Source organism: Pinus tabuliformis, chromosome 5_2 (genome assembly GCF_031772625.1).
Source record: "Pinus tabuliformis cultivar Carrire ecotype Pingquan chromosome 5_2, CPIR1, whole genome shotgun sequence".
In the NCBI taxonomy this organism is placed as follows: Eukaryota; Viridiplantae; Streptophyta; class Pinopsida; order Pinales; family Pinaceae; genus Pinus; species Pinus tabuliformis.
The window spans coordinates 958,422,368-958,442,382 of record NC_142306.1 but is presented as its reverse complement, the minus strand read 5'-3'; the positions used below and the strand labels follow the sequence as shown (position 1 = coordinate 958,442,382).

At 38.6% G+C, this 20,015-nt stretch overlaps 1 protein-coding gene across 2 annotated transcripts in view; it reads left to right on the top strand.

Annotated features, from left to right (window-relative positions):
- LOC149162465 (uncharacterized) overlaps positions 1–18,705 on the top strand; it is a 107,134-nt gene extending 88,429 nt beyond the window's left edge. For both annotated transcript variants that reach the window (XM_089437278.1, XM_089437279.1), the window contains one exon: positions 18,504–18,705. The gene's annotated coding sequence lies outside the window, so the exon portion shown is untranslated. The remainder of the gene's footprint in view (positions 1–18,503) is intronic.
- The last annotated feature ends 1,310 nt before the right edge of the window (positions 18,706–20,015 follow it).

Below are 20,015 nucleotides of genomic sequence, written 5' to 3'. Positions count from 1 at the left end.
GCCATGGATTGTTTCCCTCTTTGAGGGTTTAAACCACGTCAAATATATGGGTGTATTGATTTGTGATCTGTTTGTGTGCAGTGTCCTTTGGTGTTCTATCTGAGGAACTTACCTTGTAAATTCCTACCCTGTAAAATTTAAGGGCAAAATTTTGAACTAAGTTAAGACATGCAAAATTTATCTCTGTGGCATTATATACAAGGACCTAAGGTACGTTGTGATATGGTTTTAGAGTACAAAACTATGACATTTTGAGGAAGAGACCGAAATTGCTCTATGGAAGAATGCAAATTTTGTAACATCATATTAAACACTATCTTCTGTGATATATGTAGTCCTGAGACCTATACCATCTTGAAGGACGAAGAATTATGAATAGATATTTGATTATATGAAGCAACCACGCTACCAAGACCCCTATACAAAAGAATGAATAACACCTTGAAGCCAACCTATCTGACATTGAATCCTGAAAGCTTGAAGGATGAAGGACTGAGATCATTGTGAAGACCACATGCAGACCTGGTTGCAGAAGTGAGTTGAATAAGAAGTCTGATTTTAGTAAGCAACCTCAAGAATTTAGAATACTCGAATACAATGATGGAGAATAGTGTTGCTTTTCCATGACACTGGAGAATCTAGGTTAGGGTCTTAGAATCTCTGATACTACCAACTCAAATGCCACAACAAACTACTTTGCACAACAGAATAATCAGAGGAGTAAATCAATCAATGCACAAATAGACAACTTTTTACAATTTTCTTCAACAACCCAACGTTGTTATATTAACAAATATGTAGTAAAATAGTCTAGGGCCCTTGTACCAAGGATCATGGCCCTCATACAGTCACTGATACAAGAATACAAACTAGGGTTTGGTGTCAACAACTATGACAACCAATCTACCCTAAACAAGACAACGCTTTACCTACTTGCTGATTTAGCGCTCCACAACCTGTTTAGTCCATGTGTCCTGAACACATACACCGGTCCTTTGGCTCCCAATCTGCAGCAACACCAATCTGCCTCTATTAATGAATCTGGCTCCTTTAGGTCACTAAACACGACTCCAATCTGCGCTCTAGCTGATCATTAGTCCATCAACGAATCAACACATAGGGTCTTCTTGTGAGTTGTTCACAACTCCGTTTGTGAACAACTCCTAGATTGCCCATTGCTGCTCCTCAACACTTAGGGACTTCTTCCCTCTATTGCCTTCCTGTGCTGCTCCAATGAAGACAAATTTAGGGCATGGAGGGCTTCCCTCTATCATTGCAAGATGTCTTTCTCTTCAACAAACTTGGTCTTGTCAAACTGCTCCACTTGGCTTCCTTCTTTCGTCCTTCAAAGATCAGCCCTTGAAGTTTCACTTTCTCTGCCACTTCTAGTAGACTTAATGTCCTTCCTAGGACTGCACTTAGGGCATCCTAGGACATCTAATTGTTTCCCTCCAAACATCCACAAGATGCCCTCCAAACTATCCAACCTTGGACCATCTATCCACTAGCAAAACATTACCAAAAGGAGACTAACATACCTTGTTCTTTACTCCTCTTGCAACTTGGTTATGTGTCGTCATTTCAGAATTCAGACCTCTAGTTAGGGCATGTTGTGGCTACACCTACAACCCTTGCAACTCGACCTCTTCTGCTCCAAAGTTTTGCGACTATCTTTCCTCCAATAGGTCAGTCCCTTTGTTGGTCCTTAAGACACTTCCCAGCCCTCTGTTCCACCTTCTCGACCCTAAAAAAGGATACTAGAGGAGCTCAGACTCCTACAAAAAATTTTCTGCCTGTTTTCAAAGATTTTATTCCACGGAATTTGGGATAGAACCACCTTGAGTTTGTCCTCCTCTTCATTGGCTTATCCCTACTCAAACTCGGCCTAAACAATCCTGAGAAATCATCCACAAACAAATTTTTTTCCTCCTTTGTTTGGCCTCCTAGAGCTGTGAATTCCTTAGAGATATATCTTTTGATGTTGTTTCACTTTGGATGTGTGAAATGAGGTCTCTCCTCTCACCTTTTTATATGTCTTTCTAGGGTGACGTCTAGCCCTTCGAGAAGGGTCTCTTTAACTAAGGCCGACTTGAACTTTAAGACAATTCACCCACATAAAAATTTATATCTCACATTCTACATGGGCTCTCTTGGTGCTTAAAGCAGCCCCTTGCTCCTTTAAGGGTGCTCTATCATCTCCAAGTGCCATGTCATTGAAATCAAGCTTGGTTTTAGGTCCACTCCTTTCGGTGCAAAACCCCCACGCTTAGGTTCTTAGCCCACAAGTGACTTTGTGATGCCAATTCTTCCACAACCTTGTCCCCTAGGGTTTGGAGTATCTCCCAGGCTACAAATCTCAACAAATAGGTAAAGTTAAAAGAGGTACATATAGACTGTGATCAATTGCAATGTCAATAGTAGTTAATCTCTTGAAAGATAGGAATGCATCTTAGAAAGGGTTTGCGTATATATGTTTTAGAAATCATTAGAGTTTAAAAGTTTTTTCCTTGCATATAAAGACTAGGAATGAAATGAATTTTATATATACAAAGCTTTCTAATGATATTTCTAGGGTTTGTGTATAGAACTTACGATTTATAAGTTGACAAGTCTTGAAGGCTTTGGCAACTAGGGTTTGTAAACCCTAGCATGGTTTGGACTAAAAAGAACCTTAGGAACAAAACCCTATAGTTTCCGCTATAAGAGTTAGATCTAACCCTTGATGATAATGACATTATGAGAACAAGGTTGGTGAACAGGTCCATGATTAAGAGGGAGCCAACCTTCCTCAAAAGATAAGTATTCTACATTTCCTTGATTACTACTAATACTATTATCTTTATACTTTGTCCTTTTTGTTCTTTCATAGTCTTCTAACAAAGGTTGCAGGTCAAAAGAAGAATTATTTGAGATTGATTAACGATTAGAAGATTTGGAAGAATGTGGCAAAGCATGAAGATTAAAAAGGAGGAAGAAAAAGTTGATTAGATGTTCACCTAGCTCAACTGGAAAGAAAGAGCTCTGATTGGTTCGATTCAAGAACACATTGACAGTTACTAATGCTGATAAAGATATTACTAATGTTTGAGGGATAATATGATTTCTTGAAGAATGTGACGCTGGACAATGAGAAGAAAGTAATTTCAACATCAGAGGGAGCTAGAGGTGGAAATTGAAGGATCTATAAGATCTTGGATGGATATAATGATAATTGAAGTGTGACGAAAAAAATAAAGAAGCTTGCAATTAAAAGAAGATGACTGATCTAGGGCTATATCCTGGGACCTGTAGCAAGAAGAGTTATGATATCATTGTACCGACAACTGGTTAATTCGATCCAGGAACACATTGATTGGGTTGACAATATTGATGAGATTACTATTCGAAGCTAGTATAATTTCCTGGAAAAGCATGAAAACAAAACTCAGTTGCAGAACAAAGAAAGAAGATGTGAAGACTTGTATGATCAATTTGTGAAGAAGTTTAGCTCCATAAGATGTTTGACTAATTGATGACATGATTCAAAGCTATATGAAGATTGCCAGAGAACTAGGAAGGTCAAAGTGCTTTATGTTTCAAGAGTATGATGTAGACAGGAGCCACGAAGCTACAATTGGATCTCCACGGAAGAACAAGTAGTTGATGTATTGATGAAGAATGAGACAAGATGAGGCTTGTGGTTATGTCTCCCTGTTTGAGAGGGATTAAGTATTTTCTCCTTAGTTAAGAGGGAGTGATGGTGGGCACCGTATTCTCCATGTTGTTAAGAAATCTATAGGGCAATGATTAAAGTGTTTTCTATTTTCCTGATAACTACTTGTGCAATTGATGAATAGATTCTTATAGATTCTTCAATTGATGAATTCCAAGACCTCTAGACCAAGATCAATACCCTCCAAGACCAAGTCTAACCCTTCCAGATGATGTGCTTCCTTTGTCCAAGTCAAAACTAGTCAAATCTCTTCTAGTGGCATAACTTCGACCCCCAACTGCCGAATTTCGGTCTCTACTGCATATTTGAAATTTTCGGCCCTCCTGCAGCAGCTGCTGCCACACATGTGAACTTCTTTTGGCCTCCCAAGGCTTCCTCAAACCTTCGCTTGGCTTTCTCTCCCTTCTGGAGCTTGAGGATGCCTTATTGTGACCTTTGCTGACCTTTTTTTCCCGTCCTTCTTCAAGATCGAACCCGCAGAAGAAAATCCTAGACCTGCTTTAGAAACCCTAGCCTTCCTTTGCACGTGTGAGAGAGAAATAGCCCAAAGACAAGTCTCCTTCATCCTCTTCCTTATTCGTTCCCTTCTTCTTCCTCCTTCGCTTGAATGAATGAGTGATGAATGAGATCCAAGGAGGTCGAGATTCCTCCTTTATATAGGCTTCTCGAGGTGGACGTTGCTCCTCAAATTAGGCCGACTTGCCAGCTGTTAGGCCGACTTGGTCTTGAAGGGTATTTTAATTTTTGACACTTTTAATGACAAAAATAATTTTCTTTATAAGTTACAATGTGCCCGATGGGGTCTTCAACTTATGACAATGACTCTTTTGACTTCTTGACCTAGGAAAAACCCTAGAAGCACTCAATGGGTGCTTGACTTATAAAATAAAATACCTTGAGCATGAAACCCATGCTCCAAAAATAACAATAATAAATTTTCTTTCATTTTACAATATACAAGAATCAAAACTACATTCCATATTTATGAAGACCAAACCTAGTTACACATTTTTCAACACTCCCTCTAAACTAGGGAGGTTTTCATAAATGGTACATGGACATTCTCAATCTGAAGAGGTCTCATAAGAAGAGTCAGATTGGTAACCCATATGTTTAGCATCATATCAACCAAGCATTGTCATATAGCAAGGCCTTGACTAACAACTCTTTCTTTACACAAGATCAGAGCACAATGCTAGCGAGACCAATGATTTATAGACACCATTGTCATTGTCTCTCAAGGTACATACCCCATTCGGGTGTTCACAGAGTATGTCCTTCCTTGGACTATTCTTATCTTGGATAACTAGTTCTCAAAGAATATCAATCCTCGACTTCTCTTATCTTGGATGACCTACCTCATTCTCAAAGAGTATCAGATGCCATATACTTACCCAATCCTCCATTTTGTCTTCCTAAGTGAAGACAAGAATGATGTGCCTATCTCTCCCTCTCAACCAGGGAGGATATATCAACTAAACTGAGCTTGTCTCTCAAATACACAAGCTGCTTATTAGGAAGAGATTTTGTCAATATGTCAGCTACCTGCTCATTGGTGGAGATATACTTATAGCTGCAACACACCATCTTGTACTAGCTTCCGAATGTAGTGATACTTGTTGTTGATATGCTTTGTCTTTTCATGAAACACTGGGTATTCAGACAATCATATACAACTGGTGGACACCGTATTCTCCATGTGTCATGCACTATGGCTAGGATTAACAACCATAAGCGTAGTGAAGGAACTGGTAGGGAGAATGGAGAATTGGATAAACATCTGGGACCGATACTCCTTGAGGAATGGTACCCAAGGGAGGAGTAGTCCCAAGGACTGATACTCTTTGACGATAGGGTATCCAAGATAAGAGTAGTCCTGAGGATTGATATTCTTTGAGGATTGGGAATCCAAAATAAGAATAGTCCTATGAGGACATACCCAGTGAACATCCAGATGGGTATGTGTGTAGAGAGAGGCGGTGGTGGTGTCCAAATTTATGCCTCCCAACATTGTGTCAGTCAAGGCCTTGCTATATTTGACAATGCTAGTTATGGTGATGATGATGCTTATCAAGCCAAACTCTTCTTATGATAATTTTTCAATTTGAGAGTATCCTGGTATCTTGTAGTGTCATTATGAGAGTATTCAAAATGTAACTAGGTTCGGTCTTTATAATTATCATTATACTTGTATCAATATGTCTTTCATGTAAAAGCGAAAAGAAGAAAAATAGGTTATTATTATTATTATTATTTTCTAGTCAAAGCATGTTCTTCATGCTTGTAGGGTCATTTGAATCAAAAAGAAAATTTATTATGAGTCATTGAGTCAAAGTCCCATTTGGACTTTTTGAAAGAAAATAAAAGAAATTTATTTTTGAGTCAATGTGTCTTCACAAGACCAAGTTGACCCTCTAGATGGACAAGTCAGCGAACCCATAAGCTGTTTCTTCATATGGTCAAACAGCTATATATTGGCACCTGTACTTCGCATTTTGACATCACATTGATTTTTGTGCAAGAAAGAAGGAAAGCAACAAAGTGAAATGAGAGAAAGAGCGAAGTAAAAGGAGAGAGAGTCTTGTTTTCTACCCTAATCTGTCCACACGTGCAAGTATCCTCTACTGTTTTTCAGAGTTGTTACAGGCTCAAAATTTCAGGGGATGACCAGAATGCAGAGATTTGACCAACGTTGAATTTGTTAACTTTGACTTGGTGAAGAAGACTTGGAAGAGGGCTGACTTGGGTTCATTGTGATAGTCTTGGTCCTGGTCTTGGGTCTTGAATATCTCACTTTGATCTGATTCTATAAGAAGAGGATTTTCTTGGGTTTTCCCCCTTGTGGGGTTTTGCCCTGGCTTGGAGCTTAATTTCCTGCGTTTATTGTCTCTTGTGATCTTCATATTTTGTATTTTTGGTAATTGCTTGTTGAAGAAGAACATGATAATTTAAATATGGAGTCAACAACCATTCACAAGTAAGTATCAAGTAAGAGAAATCACCCTAATCTACAAGCATCCTAATTTCTCAACAGCCAAGAAATGGAGGAAATGGTGCGTTTCTACTTGTGCTCATCTTCTTTTTATACAATTTGCATTCAATAGCTTTATGTCCAAATTCATTGCACAAATAACCATAACCATAGAAATGATTTGTGTACCAAGTGGATGATTGTTTTCTCTATTTGCTTGCTTGAGGGATCCTTCTTGTTTGCTGCATCTTCTGCTGATTAATCTAGATTTGCTTTCTCTTACATTCAACCACTACATGTCCAAATTCATGGCAAGAAAAGCACTTGATATCTTTCAAGGGAGCAAAGAATCTCCTTTGGGATCTTCCAAATTTACTTAGCTCATCTCCATGAGCAAATGACCTTCTTGCAAAGAACCCTTTCTTCGCCTCATTCTTTTGCTTTTGATGTTGCTGCTTGTTTTTGTTTGCTGCTTCTATTGTAAATCTTTTTGATGTTTCTATATCCTCTTTTGTGACTGCGTTAGAGTTACTGCACTTTTTTGAGTTCTTCATGCAAACAACATCTTCTTTTAGCTTTTTACACAGTCTATTCTTTTCATCTAGTTCATTTCTTGCTAAACCAATCTCAGCTTCTAATCTTTCACACTGTAAGTCTCTCTCCTTCAATCGACTACTCATCACCTCTTCTATTCTCCTTGCTTCTTCAAGTTGTGTTCTCAGGCTAATAATTTCCTCCTTGAACTCATGTTCTCTTTCATCATATATATGCAGCATTTTCTTATGTTCTTTGCCCTCATTCACAAGTCTGTCTATTTCAGCCAATGTTGAGTCAAGCCTAGCTTGATGTTCATCTGTCTTTTCTTCATGAGAATCAGATACGTTCATATTAGCAGAACAAATCTCATTTGATTGAATGCTTTCCTTTCGAGAGGCCTTTTTCTTCTTCCTCTTTTTCTTCTCCCTTTCTATACTATTGCTATTAATATCTCCTTTATGCATGAAATGTAACCTATCTCAAATTTCTTTTGCATATTTTAGATCTATCACTGTCTCAAGATCCTTATTTTGAAGGTTATTATAAATTATACATTTTCCTTGAGCATTCCATTGTTTTTCTTGTGTAGATGGAGAATCTTTACAATATCCTTCACATACTAGCTTCCATACACAAGGTCTATAAGCTATCAGTGCTGCTTTTACCTTATCTCTCCATTCATGAAAGTTTGTAGCACTTAGCACAGATACACTTTGATAGTCCATGATTTAACCAGGTCTACCTTTCAGTTGTTAGGTTTACACAAAAGGAACTTGCTCTGACACCAATTGTTGGAAACTTGACTAAATTGAGACCGGTGGAGGGTGAATCAGTATAGTGCATTCATGGACAACTTCTATTTTTTCTTTTAATCTTTATCTAAACTATTTAATGAGCAACATAACAACTTATGAACGACATATTTAATGTACAAACGTGTAATAAGTAAACCACAGTATAACAACTTCCATGACAACATAAAATCAACGCACATAAACATCACATGTGGACACCAGATATAAGTGGAAACCCATAAAGGGAGAAAACCATGACTTTGTTATTGTTGTGATGGAAAGACAAACTCCTACTTGCTCTATTACATCAGATTTTTTGTAGGCTCCAACCTACAGGAGGTTGCTATCTCAATTCCTCTGCAAGCTTTAACTTGTAAGGAAGCTCCAACGTGCACAAATTTTCTGCAGGCTATAATCCATAGGAGGCTCCTATCTCAACATGCTCCAATCTGTTCTTTATCAAGCTACAACTTGAAAGGAGACTGCAATCCCCTGATACATATAAAAACACTTTGTTGATTTCCCTGGTCTTAAGTTCAGCATACATCCATCTCTCTTTCTGTCTCTTTTTGTTAAAATTGGCAACTAGGGCCAAACTCCATGTGGGTCATATTATTTATGGCAGCTGATATTTTTATTGGATCCCTCTCATTGAGAGGTGTAGGATTGATCTAAAGACCATCCGATTCCGATAAGTATTTATGAAGTTATGAATTTATTTATGTTATGGACAAATTGTTAAGTCGACCAGCGACTTATGTAGGCTCAGAAGCCCAATAGTCATGTTTATTCAACCTCTACGTTTTAGTATAAATAGAAGAGGACTTCAAGTCATTTCTACACACACTTAGATTTCTTCCTCTCTCTACTTGTCTTTGGGTTTTAGTAGGAGGAGAGATCCTAAGGAAAAGCCGGAACTGCCGGAGAAGCCGGAACTGCCGAAAACGCTAGAAAAGCTGGAAATACCGGAAAAGCTAGAAAGGCCGGAAAAGCCAGAAAAGTCGGAAATACTAGAATTGTCGGAACTACCGGAAAAGTTGGAATTGCCGGAAAAGTTGGAACTACCGGGAACTGCTGAAATAGCCGGAGCATCTGTCTCCGAAGGAAGGCAACATGATGTATGAGATCATGGGCAACATAATAAGCAGCATGATGATATGAGCATGGGCAACATAATGATGCATGATGATATGAGCATGGGCAACATAATGATGAATGAGATCATGAGCATGGGCAGCTTGATGATGAATAAGACCATGGAAGATGCAGCATGATGAGCAACATGAAGATGAGAGCAGTTCAGTCATCAAAGTTCAACACATGTGATAGTACAGCAAGGTGTCACACGGTAATGTGCAGCAAATAGACGAGATGCAACACTATGATAGGTGAACGAGTCACCTTAGAGAATCAGTTGAAGCAATATGTCTTCAATTGATCTCATGACGATATCAAAAGTCAAAGTGATTGACTTCTATTGTAAATGTACTATCTCTCTCACTTTCTCTGCTGAACTTTGAAGAACATAAAAGAAGAATTGATCAAGGGTTTCCCCACATTGTGGGGTTTGTCCTTGGCTAGCGCCACATCTTGTGTCCTCTTGTCTTGGCTTGTCTTCTGTGATTTATATTTATGTTCTATCTGCAGTTTACTTTATGCTAATGTGGAAAAGAAATTGAAATAAATTGCTCTAGCATAGAACATATCTAAAATTAACATCGTATCAGAGGTGAGGTGAAGACAATGCCCAAGCAAGAGTGAAAGAGCAATCACTAAAGACAATAGGGACAAGACAAAAGGATCAATGAGTTCCACATCTCTCTTCTAAGTTTGCTAAGGGTGAAGTGGAAGTAGAGAATATTATCAGAATGGCACAACAGTAGATCACTTCATTAGGAAGTTCAGATCTAAGGGTGGAAGGAAAGGCAAATGCCTTTGTTGCAATAAGTTCGGCCATCATGCAAAGGAGTGTCCGAATAGCAGAGACACATCTCTTGACGAAGATAACAATCATTCCAGGGACATCTTCAATGATCAGAGGAATGATAAGTAATGCAGGTCATCAAGGAAATGGTCGACTCTTCAAAGAAAGCAAGGAACCCCAAAATCTTTTTTATGTACCTGATCGCAAGAAGAACCTGGTGTCCATCTCGGAAATGGAAGTTTAAGGTTTCAGGGTGGCACTCATTGATGGAAAGGTACGTGTTTGAAAATAGATTTTTCAAAGATGTTTTAGAGTTTAGTGTTGTATCAAGTCCACTGTGGACCATGTCCATTAACTCAGCACCGGAGGTCTGTGAGTCAGATGGTGACCAGGATGCCTGAATTCAAAAAGAGCATGAGGGTACATGTATGAGATGTACTGAAGGAAAATCTTACAAGGGGACCATTCCCCTCATGTAGCAGGTCCACAGGTTTGGAACAACCCGTGGAGTTTGAGATTCATGAACGGGAATCTCATGTATATAGGTGGAAGAAAGCCCTCTATGGCTTGAAGCAAAACACCCTGGGCGTAGTATGAGAGGATTGATAGCTGTTTGATGAAGCTGAGATTCACTAGGAGTGAAATCGATCCAAACCATTACCCGAATGTTGTGGATGATAGACCTCTCATACTGGCACCTCATAAGGACCACCTATTTCTGACAGGTGCAGACCCTCTCATTTGCAGAAGTAAGAGGGAGTTGGATTTCAAATGTGGAATGATAAATTGCAAGCTTGTGACTACCTCGAGGATATTAACTTTCAGAAGTTATATGGTAGTAATGTTGGACCAGATTTGGGAAATGCCTCTGAGTTTCATAAACTCAATCACGTTGATGTTCTTGGTGAACTTCCGTTCGGACATATGTTTTGCAGTTAGCATGGTGAGCTCATATTTGGTTGAGCCTCATTGGATTGGTGCCAAGAATCCTCTGAGATATCTTCAGGGCACAATCTCTCATGGATTGAGATACACTGCCGGAAATATGAAACCTGCATGATTATTCGAATGCTGACTGGGCAGGCAGTGTGGAGGATCATTAGAGAACTTCTTAGTGCTGGTTCTCTTTAGATTCTGCTTCGATATCATGGATGAGCAGGAAGCAGAAGTTGGTTGTTATAAACACCGCTGAGACCGGATACTTATCTACGAGTATGATCTCATATGAAGCTGCCTGGTTGGGGAAGCTCTTCAAGTGAGCTGTTTGTACCACTGTGATTCTCTGTGACAACCAGAGGTGGGATTCGACTATTGAGGAATCTCGTATTCAACGATTGCTTCGACAGATAGACATCAGATACTACCTTATCTGGGATATGGTAAGTCTATGAGCAAGGAAGCTCCATCACTATGAGATGTACAGGTCGCTACACTTTGTCTAAGCCCTAGGGGTAGATCAAATCTGTGATTTTCCCGAACGACTTGGAGTCGTCAAGAGACCCTTCTACAAGGGTCTTGCATGTTGTATACATTGAGCTCTAGGAGCTCTGGGGGCTTGTGGTTCTTACTGGAGCAACATACGACCACAGGGTGACTCACCCTCCCCTGGTGGTGCGCACTGGGACAGGATGATTCGCTCTCCTGTGGACAGGATGATTCGCTCTCTTGTGGGATAGAATGATTCGCTCTCCTGTGGACAAGATGATTCGCTCTCCTGTGGACAGGATGATTCGCTCTCCTGTGGAACAAGATGATTCGCTCTCTTGTGGGACAGGATGATTCGCTCTCCTGTGTAGCAGGATGATTAATTCCCCTGTGAGGTCTGGATGACGTGTTCTCCATGACGATTGTGTAGCAGGATGATTAATTCTCCTGTGAGGTCTAGATGATGTGTTCTCCATGACGATTGTGTAGTAGGATGATTAGTTCTCCTGTGAGGTCTGGATGATATGTTCTCCATGACGATTGTGTAGCAGGATGATTAGTTCTCCTGTGAGGCCTGGATGATGTGTTCTCCATGGCGATTGTATAGTAGGATGATTAGTTCTCCTGTGAGGACAGGATTGATTAAGTTCTCCTGTCGAGGCATCCTACCCATGTAGTCTGGGACTCATGGGAAGTACCTCTCATTTGATCAATGAGCAGGGAAATGAGGATAGGGACCATAGTAGTACCGATGGACACATCGCTGTATCTACCGTACTCCCTATGCTAGGATGACCTTCATTGATCTGGGATCAATGATACTGGTCTGGGACTAGTGGTAGGAGTTGTACCCACTATGACACTGACTTCGGGTCGGTTGAGGACTGGTCTGGGACCAGTGGTACATACTCTGAGACTGACTTCGAGTCAGTAGAGTACTGGTCTGGGACCAGTGGTAGGAGTTGTACCTACTATGACACTGACTTCGGGTCGGTTGAGGACTGGTTTGGGACCAGTGGTACACACTCTGAGACTTACTTCGGGTCAGTGGAGAATGGTATGACATATTCTCGATCAATTCTTCTTCTTCATGGTTCAGCAGAGCTAAGCAGAGCAGAGCAGAGCCAACATAGCTGAGTAGACCAGCAGAGCTGAGCAGAGCCAACAGAGCCAGTAGAGCCAGCAGAGCAGAGTAGAGCCAACAGAGCTAGCAGAGTTGAGTAGAGCAGTGCAGGGCACTGATAGCAGAGATAGTACAGTTGGACATATGGATCAACGGATGGAGTTCTCCCTAGTTGATAGGGAGTGTTAAAATTGGCAACTAGGGCCAAACTCCATGTGGGTCATATTATTTATGGCAGTTGATATTTTTATTGGAGCCCTACCATTGAGAGGTGTAGGATTGATCTAAAGATCATCCGATTCTGATAAGTATTTATGAAGTTATGAATTTATTTATGTTATGGACAAATTGTTAAGTCGGCCAGGAACTTATGTAGGCTTAGAAGCCCAACAGTCATGTCTATTCAAGCTCTACGTTTTAGTATAAATAGAAGAGGACTTCAAGTCATTTCTACACACACTTGGAGCTCTTCCTCTCTCTACTTTTCTTTGGGTTTTAGTAGGAGGAGAGATCCTAAGGAAAAGATGGAAAAGCCGGAACTGCCGGAAAAGCCGGAAATGCCGGAAAAGCCGGAAATGCCGAAACTGTTAGAACTGCCGGAAAGGCCGAAATTGCTGGAAAAGCCGGAACTGCTGGAAAAGTGAGAAACGCTGAAAAAGCCAGAAAAGCCGGAAATGCCGGAAAAGCCGAAACTGCAAGAAAAGCCAGAACTACCGGGAACTGCCGAAACAGCCGGAGCATTTGTCTCCGAAGGAAGGCAGCATGATATATGAGATCATGGGCAGCATAATAAGCAACATGATGATATGAGCATGGGCAGCATACTGATGCATGATGATATGAGCATGGGCAACATAATGATGAATGAGATCATGAGCATGGGAAACTTGATGATGAATAAGACCATGGAAGATGCAACATGATGAGCAACATGAAGATGAGAGCAGCTCAGTCATCAAGGTTCAACACATGTGACAGTACAACAAGGTGTCACACGGTAATGTGCAGCAAATAGACGAGATGCAGCACTATGATAGGTGAATGAGTCACCTTAGAGAATCAGTTGAAGCAATATGTCTTCAACTGATCTCATGACGATATCAAAAGTCAAAGTGATTGACTTCTATTGTAAATGTACTATCTCTCTCACTTTCTCTGCTGAACTTTGAAGAACATAAAAGAAGAATTGATCAAGGGTTTCCCCACATTGTGGGGTTTGTCCCTGGCTAGCGCCACATCTTGTGTCCTCTTGTCTTGGCTTGTCTTCTGGGATTTATATTTATGTTCTATCTGCAGTTTACTTTATGCTGATGTGATTGATAATGTGGAAAATAAATTGAAATAAATTGCTCTAGCATAGAACATACCTAAAATTAACACTTTTCCTCTTCAAAACTGCTTCGTATGTGCCAGGTAACTCACGAACAATAACTCAATCAGCTTGGACACACTCTCTAACTCTCTAACCTGAGTCTAAAGCCTTCCAAAATCACATCTTTTATAAACAAAGATTTCTGACTGTTGGTCTTCCATTGAGGATTCTAAAGTGAACAGCTTGTCTCTTTACATTCCAGGGCTATCTCTTGGTTTCCAAGTACTCACTTTCAAATTTGAAGCATAAATCGAGATAAATAAACTTCATACTATTCATAACCAAAGTAACATAAGGCAACATTAATGATTGCATGAGTTAGGGCTTGGATGATTAAGCAAACCGGCTGTAATGCAGGCTGACTGAGCTGAAGGTGCATTACTATCTAGGGTAACACAGGTTAGACACTATATGACCTGCGTTATAACTCGGTTTCTGAGATCAAAAGGGTGTGTTACTGTCATAGCAACTTTGTTTTTGCTGTCATCACCTTTGTTTTGTTGTCACCACCTTTGTACTGCTGTCAACACTTCTGTTCTGCAAACATATCTCTGTCAATCAATGACATTTTCATTTTGATAGCCTTGCATCACAACATCACAGGTATAACAAGCTAATTCCTTCACCTCCTCAGTATCTACTCAGTATCAATACCTTCACCTCTGCAACATACCTTGTCTTTGCAACACCTACTCAGCAATAGCATCAATACCTTCACCTTTGCAACATCACATACTTTGCCTTTGCCTTTGCCTTGAGTCCTCTGCATGCCATCATTGCTTTGCATCACAACTTTCTCTTGCATTCTTATTGCGTTGCCTAGCACCTTTACAACACCTCTTCAACACTGATTTCTGCAACATCTCTGGAAACATTTCTCGCAGTGAACAAGTACAATGCATGAAAGCCATAACAAGCATCAACATCCTCAGCAACATTTGCCATCACCCTTTGCATCACAATTTCTTCATGTATCAACATCATCACAACATAAGCAACATCATAACTACTGTAACAATCACATGGCAATATATGCAAGCAATTCAACATATGTATATGCGTGCAGCCTCAGTTTCTCTGCAACCTTAGCAACTGTTGCAACATAACCAGCAACATAACAATATATGCATCACAGCTCCTTCATGCCTTTGCCTTGCATTACATCAGCTCAACATGACATATCAAAGCCATCAACACAAACATACCTCAATGCAACATCTCCATTCAACTAGGCCACACCACTGCATACCTCTGTTCTATCTTGCTGCTCACAAGCATACCTCTGTTCTCTGACAAGTAACACACTCAACTGCACCTTGTCACACACATATGGTGACCACACTTCTTGCTGTTTTTTTTTCCATCAATGACAATCAATGCCAACAATTGTCACTAAGCTCCAATACCCCTCAATATGTGTTAGGGTCCATCACCAATTTCCATAAATTATGCTCCTCAACCCAAGCATTCACAGGTCAAGTGTCCAATCTCCAAAGTGTAGGCACATTGTCCCAAGTTCCAAGGGCCTAGTGCTTGTGTTGAAGTGCCCAATGCTCCTAGGTGGGTACCTCTCCTAATTGAACAACTAACTCCCCCTTCATGTGCACTCATTGGGTTAGTCATCATGCCGATCAAGATAACAACCTCAAAGGTTAGGGTCACATGCCAACACTCTACAAAGGTGAAGCATCCACCGAAATTGAACCATCCATTTGTTGGTGCAGCTTTTCCAAGGGGCCAGGAGACCTACCATAAAACACTTTTGGAGTAACCCTAAAAACTAACATGCTTTATATAAAGCTTTCAATATTGGGGCCTTTGTACCTAAACCTTATGTTCTAAAAGTGGGTTGTCACATGATAGAAAAATATAAGTTATCAAGGTAGAGCCAAATAGAACATATATATAAGTTATCAAGGTAGAGCCAAATAGAACATATGCTAAATGGGTTATTACATTCTTATAGTGGACACTTCTCATGTACTGGTGAGATCCACTTGCTAAGCGTACTTTGCATTACTCACTGAGCCACTAGCTTTAAGCCTCATTTCTTGTAGGTTGTTATATATGATCCAAGTTGCATGAAACTTGGAAACTGCTACAGGTTTTGGAAATGGGAATGCTGTGGGAAAAGTAACACATTATCTTGCATGAAAATAAGACTGATACACATAACTGACACTTTAGAAGGAAACACATAGATGATCACTGATTACATTATGCAAAATCCAAGATTCCGCCCTTGGAATGGAGAACAAAATCATCGAAATGGCACCAAACAAGCTGAAACATGACCAAAATGTGTTTCCATACAACAGTATGGATTGGAAACATTTTGCATGTGTAGGGAACACATTTTGTACCTATACCCGCTTTTTGGCCCTAGTATTGGGGGTGACGTTTCATGCAATTTAGCATATGATTAGAATAATGAAACGTGCTGTTGTCTACTGGTTAGTTTATCATAGTGTTAAGTGACAAGCCTTTGGTGGAAGCTAGCATTATGGGATTTTGTCCACTAATAATCCAGAGATGTTTTGCAATTCCATGTTATTTCATTTCTATAGCCCTCAATTGTGCGGCAAGGGGAACTTTCACTTTAAATAGCTTAGGGATCTCATAAGTACTGTAGTTCATATGGTACTGTTTGGATAAAATTCTGAAATATCTAGTTTAATTAATGTGAAATGCTATGCTGAAGTAGCGGCAAGAAAATTTGAAATAAAGATGGGTATTTTGAAAGAATAGGCAAACCTGAATGTGTGGGGTACCAATTTACTAACTTAATTGAAACTGAAAACCAATACTGTTCTTTTGCTCTCAAAGATTATTTTTTTTGGTTGTTGTTTAGAGCATTTTATAGTTAGAATAACTGTTTAAGCAACTTGAAAGGCCCATTTGTTGCCATAAGATATTGATTGTTTCTGTCAAATACAGATGGGTATCTTGAAAGAACAGATCAACCTGAATGTGGGGTACCAATTCTCTGACTTAACTGAAACTGAAAACCAATACTGTTTTTTTGGCATTATATCGTTCTCAATTTAATTTTTTGGTTGTTTAGAGCATTTTATAGTTAGAATAACTATGTAAGGCTTAAGCAACATGAAAGACCCATTAGTTGCTATTAGATATTGATTGTTTCTGTCATATAATGCCTTTTACACTTATTGCACCGAAAGGCACTCTACAACCTGGTATGTGGGAGATGTTGCTGTTAGCATTCGATAATGTTACATCAAAAAAAATAAAAAAATAAAGTAGCTTATTAAAAAATAATAATAATAAAAAAGCAAGTTGACTCATGTATATTAAACTGATTTGTTTGGTAGTGGATAATCCTTCGGGGACGATTCTATTTGGCGACACAGAAGGCCTTTAGAGAGATTTAGGGTATCATTGAAATGAGCTTGTGAAATTGAATGCTATTGAGTGTGGAGGAACGAAATATACCTACATATATACTTGAGTGTTTGAATACTCCAACACTTTTGAGCAATGTTGATAATATCGGTATTGGCAAAATATCGGTGAGGGTCCAGAAAACATCTTATCGGCAATATCGGCGAAAATATCGGCAAACATACAAAATCAAAATTTTCAGATTTTTAAACATAGCTGATATTTTCAAAATATGGTGATATTTTGCCGATATTTTCAAAATATCGTGGTATTTTGCCAATATTTTGAAAATATCGCGATATTTTCTTGGCGATATATCGTTTTGCCAAAAATATCGTGATATTTTCGAATATCGCCGATATTATCAACACTGCTTTCGAGTATGTATCTTATATCTACTTTACACATGTTAGCTCTCTCTGGTTGTCTTTCTGGGTTATGAATTGTTGTGTTCTCTGCAACTAGAATATGGTTGAACAATCCTGTCTCTGAGCGTACTTTTATGGTTTCTTAATCTTTCTATCGTGAACAATTAGTCACATAAGACAACAATGCAAAGGTTGAATTCTTAATATTGCTAAGAAAATCTTCAAGAATTTATTTGTCATAATCATGGGATTTGAAGTTTAGCAGATAAAAAATGAAAAGTTAAAATCTCATTTACTCCTATGTGCATTCTATTTACTACAACTAAAAGTAGCAAACATAATTTCAAGAATAAAGTACTATAATATTATAATTTATTTATTACATAGTTGTCATTTAATAAAAATAAAAGAAAACAAATATTAATTAGTCAACCAAAAAACATTATAATAACCTTTAGTTTAATATAAACCAGTCTAGATCCATCTTAATCCCGGATCTATAAGTGGAATGAAATTTCTTGAGGTGCATACCTTTCCTCAAGTTTTGCACTCAATTACCCTTCTCAGCATATCTGGGGTTAAGATTCATCTAGGATGGTATACAATGTTTAAAGGATGTTTTGCTTGGTTGTATTCTTATATCTTGCTTGAATGTGAAAATGTTCATAGAGAGATATTCTCTAGATATTTTCATGTTTTGTTCTCTCTATTCTAGCTGGTTGTCTTATTGTACTTTAGAATGCCAGTATGGAAAGGTTTAACTAGATTAGTTTCATATTCTGTATTTCATATTCTATCTTCTTGTGTCTTATTGTGCTTTGAAGTAATCCTTTGCCTCATCTTTGACTGTCATCTTCTTGAATTGTTTTGTGTAGTATTATTTGAAGACGGGAACTTGCAAATTTGGTGCTACATGCAAGTTTCATCATCCAAGTGACAAAGAAAGAACTGCAGGATGGGCATTTATAAAGGAATATTCACTTCACCCTATTTGTGTCCATTCGTTTCAAATATCATCTACATTGGAATGATGTCATTTTCCTTTTCGATTGCAGTGGTGGTTTGGCCTATAACTGATGTACGTAACATAGATTTAATTAGAAATGTGCCACAAGTTCCATAATCAATGGTGTGGGAAATATACCCCAAAATGCAACATAACCCATTAATATTGTTTCTGAATAATACTCCGTGGTTAGTATCTAACATTAATATTGTTTTTAAATAATACTGCCGTGGTTGGGATCTAGCTTTCTAGCACCTCATATTCCTTTGATAATTTGTGCTATCTCTAAATTTGTTTCCATAATACTACATCTTAAAAAATGATAAATTGCTTATGTAAACATTCCTTTATTATTATTAATTGTATGTCGAAGGAAAGGAGTGCAGATACTATGTGGGAACAAGAGAAAGTGGAACCATTATGCATATTTGTAAATTCCACCATCCACAACCCTTTGTTACATTAATTATAATGCATGGGTCTTTTGTTTTCACACTTGTTATTCTCTAATTACTCTTATATCTCAACACTGCCCAAGAGGTCTGTCAATGTGGCCAATGTCAAGGGCATTTTGGCCCTTTTAGTACTATTCACTTCCCCTAATTTGTTGTTAGTCTTCTTTGTATATATCAATTAAGTGAATATCATTTACATTCTAATGATAAACTTTTATTTTTAGATATTTTTGCTCCATAATTGAAGTTATATACTTCGTATAGATTTGATTAGAAATATGTGCATGGGAAATGTGGTCCAAGTCCCAAAATATTGTTTGTAAACAATAGTCACTAGGTTAGGACCTTGCTTTCTAGCTTCCATATCTCCTTTTCCTTGATTATTTATAATATGTTTAAATTGGTGAGAATAGACTTATATAACATAGACTCATACAAAATGATACTTGGATTCACAAACACCCATTCGAATTAAGGGGGGAATGTTAGACACCTAATCCTCGAGGATTGGGTGAAAAACTTGTAAATATGTAAATAAAGGGAAACATGAACAATTAGAATAAGAACCGACCTTGGAAGATGAAATTAAGGTCGGTTCTTATTCTAATTGTTCATGTTTCTCTTTATTTACATATTTACAAGTTATTCACCCAATCCCCGAGGATTAGGTGTCTAACATCCCCCCCTTAATTCGAAGGGGTGTTTGTGAATCCAAGTATCATTTTGTATGAGTTTATGTTATATAAGTCTATTCCACCAATTTAAACATATTATAAATAATCAAGGAAAAGGAGATGTGGAAGCTAGAATTCGCCCAATTCTCGAGGGTTAGGTGTCTAACATTCCCCCCTTAATTCGTAAAGGTGTTTGTGAGTCTAAGAATCATTTTGTATTTTTCAAACTTTTCTCTTCCGAGTGCTTTAGTG